The sequence below is a fragment of the Palaemon carinicauda genome, chromosome 9 (genome assembly GCF_036898095.1).
Source record: "Palaemon carinicauda isolate YSFRI2023 chromosome 9, ASM3689809v2, whole genome shotgun sequence".
Classification (NCBI taxonomy): Eukaryota; Metazoa; Arthropoda; class Malacostraca; order Decapoda; family Palaemonidae; genus Palaemon; species Palaemon carinicauda.
Window position 1 is genome coordinate 166307144 of NC_090733.1, and position 12500 is coordinate 166319643.

Consider the following 12500-nt stretch of genomic DNA (forward strand, 5'->3'; position numbering starts at 1 on the left):
CACTAGTATTAAGAGATAAGCAGTTATTTCGGTTTCGTTTGGTACCATGTTGATGACTTTACATTTATGACGCAATGCTATTATTAAACGTTTTTAATAGTCAACGTCATATGATACCACATTGATTACCCTATTCTTTAATTATTCAGTTATCCGTGTTATTTACCTTGTTATCAAAGAAATGCAATTTTTTCCACATTACATAATAGAATAATTGATTACGAATGTTAACAAATAATAAATCAATGAAAAATTCAACAATTTACTACTATTACTTTGTCATTAAAGAAACGCTATTATTTTATAGAATATGTTATTTAAAGTGTTGATGACTAATGTTTCTGTTACGTAAAGGCCTTTTTGATAATCAAAAAGTTATTCCAGCAATTTACTCCACATTTAAGTAAGATACCACATCAGTGTTAGAAAGCAAGTTAACTACACGTGATACAGAATTTCATTTACGTTTGTATTTACGTTGCGTCGAACCATTTTGCCTAAAGCATTTTACCAACAAGGCCATCACTTTTATCATCATACGTGCATGTTTTTTTGTGAAGTGGGGTGAATAGAAAAGGCTTTTATATGGCGAGGGCTTGTTCCAATTGTAATCTATCTTTTATAAAAGTAAATCTATAGTGCTTTGAAGAGTGATGGTTATAACCGGAGCAATTTGTATACTTCTTACAAGAGATCGCCTTTGTAGTGGGAGATACATAGAACAATACAAATGGATATAAATACCCATTGTGCGTGTCTAGCTCTCCCAGGTCGCAACATCTCTCCATCACATTCTCCATCATTCCTCCAACATTCCGACGCCTCCCCAGCACTCCAGAGAGTCGCAGGAGTGTCTTGACCTCCTGCGATGATGGACATTAGAATGGCTGGCTACTGCCACTGGGACCTCCTCCAAGCCACAAGGACATCGGAGATGAGCTGACCAGATGTGGAGCTACAAGAATAACTTGTCTCCTCTTCCTCTCCTCCTCCTCTTCCTCCTCCTCCTCCTTCCTCCTTCGTCTTTTCATCTTCATAGTCTTCTTTCATCCTGTTTTCCATATTCCTCCTGTTTACCTTTTACCAGTATCTTTTTTTTTTCTTTTTTTTTATGCTGATAACGAAAATAATAATAATTATGAAAAGAATGATAATGATAAAGATAAGGATGAGGATATAATTATTATTATTGTTATTATAACGTAACATTTTTATATAAAGTTATGTTATTATTAGTTTTATCACTATCGTTACAAACTATAAGTGACGTTACGTTGACAGTCCTTAAATTGGTGTTGTTGTTGTTCTTACTTTGATCTTGAACAGGTTTACTATGCGGAAATGTAAAGCTAAATAGGGCCATGATTGGAAGGAAACGTCTCAAACGCCAACTACGTTTCTGTAGTAGTAGAAATGATGTCATCTGATTGAAGAGGGCCAACTGGACAAATTATTTTTTTCACTACCCATCGAGTTTAATTTTACTGCTTTTTTGTATAAATATTTTTACTAGGCACTACTACTACTACTACTACTACTACTACTACTACTACTACTACTACTACTACTACTACTACTATCAAAATATAAAGGATAATATTAATAGTAATAATAAATTTTTGTTTTTTAGTGTTACTGTACTAAAGAACATTGAGAAGGAGAAACCTCTCCTTAACTGTTGGTTTTCTCATCATAGTAATGATATTTTCATGTTCATAATTATCAAAGCTCTAGAAATATCAAATTGTAGCATAAATCTTTTATTTCTTATGTATTAAACCATGGCTAATAAAGACAAATTTGGCAACACAATCTGGCTATATTACCGTACTAAATCATTCTACTGAGCTTTTTCAAGGGAAATAATAAAGGAAAAATGGCTCAGTTGCCACGTAAAAAATCGTAGAATTATTGGCGTTAATATTTTTGGTCCATATCTAACAGTTTGGGACATTTTTACTTCAATGAAGTCATTCCCGTTTGTTTAAAATCAATATTATCATTATAGTGCTTTTTTATTATTATCATAATCATAGATTATCATTGCTCTCATTAAGATTGTCGTCATTATTATTATTATTATTATTATTATTATTATTATTATTATTATTTGAATTTCATCATCATGATCGTTGTTGTTGTTGTTGGTGGTGGTGTTGTTGTTCTTATTATTATTATTATTATTATTATTATTATTATTATTATTATTATTTGAATTTCTTCCTCATGATCGTTGTTGTTGTTGTTGTTGTTCTTGTTCTTCTTCTTCTTCTTCTTACTATTATTATTATTATCATTATTATTATTATTATTATTATTATTATTATTATTATTATTATTATTATTATTATTATAATTATTATTATTATTATTATTATTTGAATTTCTTCCTCATGATCGTTGTTGTTGTTGTTGTTGTTGTTGTTGTTGTTGTTGTTGTTGTTCTTCTTCTTCTTCTTCTTCTTCTTCTTACTATTATTATTATTATTATTATTATTATTATTATTATTATTATTATATGCAGCTAAATGAAATTCGCAGAAATCTGTAAATATAACTGTGTGCATTCATACTTTTTGCTTCTCTCTTATTAAGTGGAAGATGAGATACTGCTAGAAGAGTTCAGACAACTTTAGAGTCTACTAGATTACCTCACCAGTCCTAACCTGTGGCCTAGTTCTTATTGTTACTTTTTATATAATTATTATTATCGTTGATGACGGAATACTTCCCTTCCAAACAGCAAATAATGTTTATTTGATTTAATTTTGTATACATTCCGTTCAATTGGTACAGAAATATGTATATGATAATGCTACTTGTCTTTCATATTATTTGATTACTAGGATTATTTTGCAGTCCGTGTATTACAATGCGTTTACGCATGTATATTTCTTGTAATATACAGACATTTTAATATTGGAATTTCTTTAAGTCTTAGTAAGCAAGTTTCTACTAAGTATATTTCTTGTAATATACAGACATTTTAATATTGGAATTTCTTTAAGTCTTAGTAAGCAAGTTTCTACTAAGTATATTTCTTGTAATATAAAGACATTTTAATATTGGAATTTCTTTAAGTCTTAGTAAGCCAGTTTCTACTAAGTATATTTCTTGCAATATACAGACATTTTAATATTGGAATTTCTTTAAGTCTTAGTAAGCAAGTTTCTACTAAGTATATTTCTTGCAGCTTACGTTGTAAACCATTATGTGGTGATAGCTACTTCTCGAAGCATAACACTAGTATCAGTAATTGAAAAAATTACTGCTGTAAAGTGTGTTTTCGTTAAATGTGTTATGTAATCAGGTTTTCAGTGTTTTTATCTGATTTTTTTCACCTCAAATTATTTTTGTTGTCTTATATGACCTTTGCTATTTATCAATTCATTTACTCTAAAGATTACAAATGAATTGCCAATTACCGTCATAAATGAGAGAGAGAGAGAGAGAGAGAGAGAGAGAGAGAGAGAGAGAGAGAGAGAGAGAGAGAGAGAGAGAGAGAGAGAATCATAAAAGAAATAACCATTGTAAAAGATGTTTTGGACAGACACAGTACATCAAATTCAATTACTTCGATCTTCATTTGCATACGTCAACCGACACACACAAAAAAGGGGCGGCCACAAAAGACTGACGTCTGCAGGACTCTTCAGAATAAGATTTCCATTCGAGCCAAAGGATTTCCCAGTCGAAGCGCTGTGATGCCGTATCTCCCACGGCGCTCACATTATTAGCATTGACGCAAAGTGAAGTCCTCCTATATTTGTGCAAATTTATGACTTTTCCTGACGAGAGTTTCCAGCCCCGGGAGTTGACAGGTCGTCCCCCACGACAATGGCCGCGTCTCTTGTTCAACATAAAACTTTATATCCTGGGATTTGTTGCTGGAGAATATTTGTGGCTGTTACCTACGTGTATGTTTGAGAAAGTGTCTGGAGCACTCCTACGGCTGTGTTAAAGTTTCTTCTTATTTCTTTTTTTATTTATCGTCTATTTCGTATTTTTACCTTCTGCACTTGTTTGGGATGCCCTCGTATGTTGGGGCGAGAGGCTATATCCAGGCAAAATCTGCTCTAGACTTTTCCATTTTTGCTTTATGATTAATGCATTTGTGCCGTGTGTGTTGTACAGGGATGCACACACACACTTGATAGTAGTATAGCTTATCATTCATTTTTATTTTCGTAAATTTTAGAATTTAAGGAAAACCACTTTTGGTATTTCCTTTAAAACGGAGACTTTTGTATACGAGCACAGATTAAATAAGAGTGATGAAATCTAAACGTAAAATAATATAATTATATTTTACATGAATATGTGTTGATACAAAATAAATAAATGGTGAAAGGTTGAATAAATTGAGGTATACAGAATCATTAGTTAAATCGTAAGTTGAATCATTTGAATAAGTAGATGTGAATAAACATAATGAAGATGAGAGAGAGAGACGATCCACAAAATAGACGATTAAAGAAAGATTGCAAGGTACTTGCAAAAGATTGGGAAAAGGCTTGGATTGCCTGTAGAATCTATGATGTGGGGGCAAATGAAAGGGTGAAGACGAAGTGGTTGTGATCACCTGTTTGCCAAAAGGATTAATCATAATTTGTTTAGATGGTCTGGTAACGTTGGAAGAATGCAAGCCAACAGCATCAGAAGAGAAGATGGGAGGAAGGCCCAAAAAGGATTGAATTGATAGTTTGAAAAGGGCTATTGAGAAATTAGAGCTTTAATAATCAAGAATTGCAATAGTTCTTGCTAGTTAGATTAAATATATGGGGTTGTGAAAGTTTTCTGCACGTAGTGCTCATCTACAACTATGCCTTTGAAGTATGAATGGTTCGGTGTTCTTAATTTTGGTCTTTTCTCCCTAGCCAGCAACTGTTTAAAGAAATAGGTCTATGATAGAAAAAAAAAAGAAACACTATGCGTATCAACACTCGCATGATATTTTATCTGCTCATCAGAATACCCCCTTAGCTGTTTATTGATGTGGAAGATATAAAATGAGAACCATTAATTCCTAACACCCGTTCAGTGCTCAGAGAGAGAGAGAGAGAGAGAGAGAGAGAGAGAGAGAGAGAGAGAGAGAGAGAGTCATAAGCGCTATAGCATCATAACTCTCTTTACAGTGCCCTGTTCTCGTTGTTAATGAGCGAGGGCACTGGAGCCCAGACTCTTTAGAAAAGCACTTCCGACAGCGGGGTTTCCAAAATGAGTGCTTCGGGCAATAAGGAAAGCCATTCGAAGACCAGAATAAAACTAGAGGATCTTCTAGAAGATTTGCAGTGCATTAAGCAGGATGGTAACACTTCAACAGCTTTTATATATGTATATATATATATATATATATATATATATATATATATATATATATATATATATATATATGTGTGTGTGTGTGTGTGTGTGTGTGTGCGTATAATATTCATATGTATATATATATATATATATATATATATATATATATATATATATATATATATATATATATATATATATATATTCATATGTATGATATATACCTATAAATCACATGTATGTAATTATATATATTCATATAAATGTATGCACGGGTATGCATGTATCCACACATGCACACACATACACACACACACACACACACACACACATATATATATATATATATATATATATATATATATATATTTATTTATTTATATATATAAATATTTATATATATATATATATGTATATATATATATATATATGCATATATATATATATATATATATATATATATATATATATATATATATATATATATGTATATATATATATATCTTTGAGTGTGTGTGTTTGATTTCATTTGGTATAAGAAATTGGGGTTCCTTCCTAATTTTCGGGAAGAGAAAGTTGCCCCCCGCGACCTGCCTCACACTCTCCTTCCCATCCTCATAACCCAGCAGGTTCATTTGACAAAAGGTTGTAATCCTAAGTCCATGGTTTTTTTTTTTTTTTTTTTTTTTTTGGCGTGGGGTGGGGGCTAGAGGGTGTAACTCCTCTCCCAATAATGTTTTTACATTTAACCCTGGGTCAATTAGCTTTACTTGTACCTCTTCCGAGTAATTTTTTTTTTCTTTTTCTTTAGTGTTGAAATCCTTATCGTATGATCCTCTTATCCTGAATAGTTAGAAGAAATCGAACTCCCATAAACGAAATAAGATAATTTTCTTGTAAGGGTGTAAACGAGAACAGAACTTGAACGGAAAAAATTTTTTAGAATTTGAGATCTTTTGAAAGCGTTGTTTATAAGATTACAGATTTTACCGATATATTGCAATATGATAATAAGATTACATGAATGCATATATACGCACACCCACACCCATACATATATATATTCACAAAACACACACAAATATATAAATATACACTATATACATACATATATATATATATATATATATATTTTTGGGCTCAAGCCATGTCGTCCTGATGGAAGTTCCTATAGGGTAGCTTCCTAGGGTATATTACAACTACGGCGATATTCCCAGAGAATTTACCTTAAGGTACCAGAATTCTAACTCCTGGAGCGAGTATCCCTCGTGAAAGGGATATCGCGACATATCAGAGGACGTATTCTAGACACGTCACATGGCAATCTACGACCTGAACAGAGATTCGTCTCGTAGGAGGGAGATTGACGAGATACGAATTCGGGAAAGAAAAAGGGGAGCCGCTCCCAAGGCTTCCCTATCCCCCGATTCGTATGCGTGCCTGGCGCCAATCCTGGCGCCATCTGTATTCCTTTTTGCGTAGCTTAACAACTCGGTGTTTTTTCCTGTTTTTCTCGCAAATCTTGGATTTATTCAGCTTTTCATGGCTTCTTCGTCTTCGTTGACCTCGGATAAGTTGAGTATAGTGTCTGTTATGTATAAATGTAGGCTCTTGGTAAAATTTTGAGTGATTAATAGGATTAATCTTTGATACAAGAGCCGTAGCCTACCAGAGGTGTCCTGGACACTGTCACTCGCTAGGTATAAATTAGTTAGTCAGAGTGACATTCCTGGTTGTTTTGCTTAATAAAATTTAGCTATTTAGCTTTACATAGGATTTCCTTTCGTGCTTAGTATTATTTGGCGAAGTATTCGCCATTCTGGCCTACGCTAGGCCATGTAGCCTAGTCGTTTGGTCCTAGTACTTAATGCATGATTATGGTTTTTCCGAGTGTAATTAAAATTTTATTGAAGCTTTAGGCTATATTTTATACATGTTAGACTGTGTGGAATATTTCCAAGATTGTATACGTGAGAGTTTCGGTGAATTAGGTAATCGATTCTCTTGGTGCCTAGGCTAATTGCTTATGGAGCCTTAGTATACTTTATCATACTCCCCGGTTGCTTTCTTTTCTTCGGAGAAGGTATGCAATCCCTTTCCCTCTGTTTAAGCCTTGGGCTTATCCCTAAGTGGTTTTTTCCGAATTTATTTTCGATAAAACTATACTAGGGTGTTACTGTACCTTCCTGTTCCAGCAGAGTCTGGTTCAAAGAGGGTCAGAACAACAGAGTTTTTAGTCTGAGTCCGTGTTGTTTGGCTTGGGGCAGAGTCTCCCTCGCTGACCTAACACTTACAAAGGGAGCTGAGCTCCCTTAGGTCACTGTCGAAGGTTTCTGTAGTTATGATTCCTTCTTGTGTGATCGACCAGACTAAGTCCTGTTGCTGTTCTCGGGGAGGATAAATCTTCCCTTGGGAGTTGCAACGCCTTCCTTGCTTTGGTGCTCTGGAAGCTGGCAGGTATTATACTACTGCGCTGGCCCTTTCCCTTAGATCTCCCTTAGGCTAAGACAGAGTTCTTGGCTACGGGTGATCTGTCACTAAAGCAAGGTTGGCAGGACCCTCTTGTCCCTTCCCCCTCTATCTCCGTAATGGCCTAGCCATTACTGTACTGTACCTTGCCGGCCGGCAGAGCTGGCCGGCAGGGGTATTACTGTACCATATGTCATTCTACTTCTGGACCTAGTATAGGTTGGGATTTGGATTGACTAAGCCCATTGCCGGCCGGCAGAGACGCTGGACGGCAAGGGTCTTATGTTTTCGAGTGCTGCCCGGACCTCTCTTGGTCCCTCATCCATGCCTGCCGGCAGAGCCGGACGGCATTGGTCAAGGAAGCCTGAATTAAGTTTCTCCCCTTCCTTATATGCACTCTTTCGGTTGCCGGGCTGGGGGGGTTGTGTACACTCTTATCCCGGCATCCATTCTATTTTCTTCTAGTGCTGTACCTGTCCCGGCAGCCGGCCTATGAGGCCGGCAGCCGGGCAGGGGTAGTCTTCTGGTTCTTTTGCTGCCGGCTGGCATCGGTCTTGTACCTTTGCCGGCCGGCTTATGTCAGTCCTTGTCTGCCGGTCACCAAGAGTGTGGCCGGCAGCTGGGTACTACTTTGTGTAGTTGCTGGCCGGCAATCATTGCCGGCCAACACTGGCTGTTGCTGGCCGGCAGCTGCTGCCGCCGGCACAGGCATTTGAACCAGAGGGCTGCCGCCCTATAGCTGTTAAGTAGTATACTTTAAAGCTAATTGTGGTGTGTGCCGGCCGGCAAAGGCAGGCCGGCACACATCCTCCTATACTGTACTAGTATTCTTCTGTATAGCATATACAGTAAGAAGAAAACTATAGTAAAAGTTTAGGTACAGCACTGTATCTTCTAACACTATTGTGTTTTCTTACACAGCCCTTTGCTGTTGCCCTCAGACAGGAAGCAGAGTTCTTCCCCGTCTATTATCCAGGATTTTTAAAATCATTGCCTAGGTGTGAGCTCCACCTGTTTCCTATGGAAACCTTGCATTGGTTACTCTAGTAGAGATAAACCATTTTTGATTTTATTATCTGGAAGGCTGCAACAATGGGTTGTGAGGGAAACACAAGTGTGTGTCTTTCATTTATGAATTGTTATGCTATACTATGCATATCCAGTGATACATAGTTCACTTGATACTCATGGAAATTTCTTCTCTTTACAGAAGGACACTCCGAAGTGGGGAAGTGCTTTCTGCAATGTCAGCAGCAAGAACCTCTGCGGACATGAGTTTTGTAGGAGACACGCAGCATACGCTGTCTCCAAGGATGATCTCCGGTATTGGGACCCTCAGGTATGTACTGTGTGCACTAACCTGATTAATGACACATTTAAATAGCTAGGAAGAAGCTTCGTACCTGGGTAAGGGGCTTCCAAAAGTACACTTCTGGCCCTTATCTTCCAAGTGAGAAGATGAGGGCGTATCTTTTCCCTAAGGCATCAGCTGAGGCAGTGATTCCCCAGCCTCAAGAGGAGATCCCCTAAGTTCAGATCCAGGTGGATGCTGAAGTCGCGGTCGCGATGCAAGACATCCAGCTAAATGACAGGATATCTGATGTGGACGGGTGTCAGGAGGAAGACCTCCTTGCAGAAGCCCAGGATGAAGTTCAAGTCCCTCTACATCGGCCGGTCTCCCAGTAGAGCTGGGACAGGCCCTCTCTTCTATTGTTGGAATGATCCAACAAATGCAGAAGGAGAATCAGGAGAAGGCGGCTGCAATGGAACTGCGAATGCAGTGCCTTGCAGAATCACATGGGCCCCAGAAAAGCTCAATGTGAAAGACCTTCCTTTGTGCTCGGATGCTAACCCATGGAGGTATGCTGAGCACATGTCGATGACGACTGGAAAGATCGTCATCTCGGATATGCTGGGCTCAGTTCCCCTGGAGGGTGGAATTCTGGCCCAGCAAGGCACCATATCCGGACTGTTATGTCCGGCTGAGGAAGGAACCAGCTTCAAAGGAGGAGGCAGAGCCGAAGGAGGTCATAGTGATGACCATGCTAAGGCTCAAGCTCTACTTTCATCTTCGATGAAAGAGAGGGGCTTCTCTAACTCAAAGGTAGCTGCATTGAATAGGAAGCTCCCTTCCTTTGTGTCCTCGCCTACTAGAGCCTTCCCCCTTTTTACAGAAAGGGTTTCTGGCTGTACTAAAAGCAATCGAGGCCGGCAAGTCTTGCCCTTCCCTAGAGGAGTGTAAACCCTTGTCGCTGGCCCTGCCTATGGACCACAAAGATTGGAAGGACGTCCATCTTACGTTCTAAGTGGAAAGTTGGAGGCTGATATTGCCGGACGTCAGTTCGGCAAGGACCCCCCTAAGCTGTCTGACTTTCTTTTGCGAAGTGAGCTCGATACAAAAGAAAGACTGACTGCCTCAATGTCTCTTCAGACTACTCTCGAGACGATGGCAAGTGACCCCAAGGTCCATGAAATGTTCATGGTAGTGGCCAAGCCTCATCTGGCCACAGTGACGAAGGACCTTTATGGCTTCGTCAAGGCAAGGAGAGCTTGTAGGGAGTTCGTGTTTACCTCGGCTACAGTGAGGCACGAGCTAAAGAAACTAATCTCCTCCAACATTTGGGGAAAAGACCTTTTTCCCTACCGACTTGGTCAAAGAAGTTTTTGATAAAGCCACCTTGGAGAATAGAAACCTTCTCCAGAAGTGGGACCTGGCTATCGAAAGAAAGTCTTCCCCGGATGAGGGTCCTCAACCAAAGAGGAAGACTATGAGGACTAGGCTACCGTCTCGGCCAGCCAAGCCTCTTAGACAGCAACAGCAACTACAATTGCCATTGCCCCCAGTGCCCCAGATCGTGGCACAAACCCCGACCACCTTTCAGTGGGTACCCCAGGCCGTGTCGACACAGTCCACGGCATTCACCCCAGCGTTCGAAGGGCAGTCTACTTCCTTCCGAGCAAAGCCTAGAGGAGCAGCCAGAGGCTCGTCTAGACGCCCCTCAAGGGGAAGGGGATTCAGGGGTGGTCGTGGTCAGGAAGGCAAGACCTCAGGACGGCAGTCCAAGTGAGGTGATACCGGTAGGAGGGAGACTTCTGAAATTTCGGGATCGGTGGACCTTCGATCCCTGGGCCCACAGCCTACTCAAGAATGGATTGGGCGGGAGCTGGTACAGCACTCCACCCCCGTACCTTCGGTTTTTTCCAACACTCCACCCCCGTTATGGAGGAGTACGTTCAAGAACGGTTGGAGAAAAAGGGTGAAGCCCATCAATTTCTAAGGGAGGCTGTTTTGTGTTCCCAAGAAAGACTCGGAAAAGCTCAGAGTCATTCTGGACTTGTCGCCACTTAACAAGTTCATAGTGAATTGCAAATTCAAAATGCTAACACTGCAACACATAAGGACCTTACTGCCCAAGAGGGCATATTCCGTCTCTATAGACTTGTCAGATGCCTACTGGCACATTCCAATTAGCCATCGACTCTCCCCCTACCTAGGGTTCAGGCTACAGCGAAGACTATACGCCTTCGGAGCCATGCCATTCGGGCTAAACATAGCCCCAAGGATTTTTACGAAGCTTGCGAGCGTAGCTCTCAAACAATTTCGCCTAAAGGGAATTCAGGTAGTAGCCTACCTGGACGACTGGTTGGTGTGGGCAGCATCCGAGACAGAATGCTTGCAAGCTTCCAGTCAGTGATCCAGTTCCTAGAGTACCTAGGCTTCAAGATCAACAGAAAAAGTCTCGACTTTCTCCATCTCAAAAGTTCCAGTGGCTAAGATCCACTGGGACCTTTTGTCACACCGTTTCTCCACCCCAGCGAAGAAAAGGAAGGAGATAGCGGGTTCTGTCAAGAGACTTCAAGATTCCGAAAGGATATCAAGACACGAGCAGGAGAGAGTACTGCGCTCTCTCCAGTTTGCTTCGGTGACAGACCCAGTGCTAAGAGCACAGCTAAAGGATGCAATCGGAGTTTGGAGAAGTTATGCATCAAACGCGTGAAGAGATCTGAGAAGACCAGCCGCTTCGGCTAAGTACTCTTCTCAGGCCTTGGTCCCAAGCCAGACATCTAAAGAAGTCAGGTTCTTCTTCAGCCACCTCCCCCGTCGGTGACGATTCACTCAGACGCCTCAAAGGAGGGATGGGGAGGTCACTCTCATCGGAAAAAAGTCCAGGGGACTTGGTCCAGGCTATTCAAGACCTTTCTCATAAAACTTTCTAGAAGCTAGGGCAGTGCTCCTTACCTTAAAGAAAGTCTCCCCGCGTCATTCGTTCCACATAAAGTGGTAATAGACAGCGAGGTAGTTGTAAGATACTTGAATCGACAAGGATCGAGGTCACCACCTCTCAACCAGGTGATGTTGGCCGTCTTCCGATTGGCGGAAAAGAAGAAGTGGTACCTGTCGGCAGTTCACCTTCAAGGAGTCCGCAATGTGACAGCGGACGCTCTATCCAGGTTCACACCGATAGAGTCGGAATGGTCCTTAGACGCAGGATCATTCTCCTTCATTCTGAATCAGTCCCAGAACTGCAGATAGACCTCTTTGCGACGAAAGACAACAAGAAGTTGCCCCTGTACGTGCCCCGTACGAGGACCCCTTAGCGGAAGCAGTGGACGCGATGTCCCTCGACTGGAACAGATGGTCCAAGATTTATCTGTTCCCTCCTCACAACCTTCTGTTGAGGGTCCTCAACAAACTGAGATCCTTCAAAGGGTAGCGGCAATAGTGG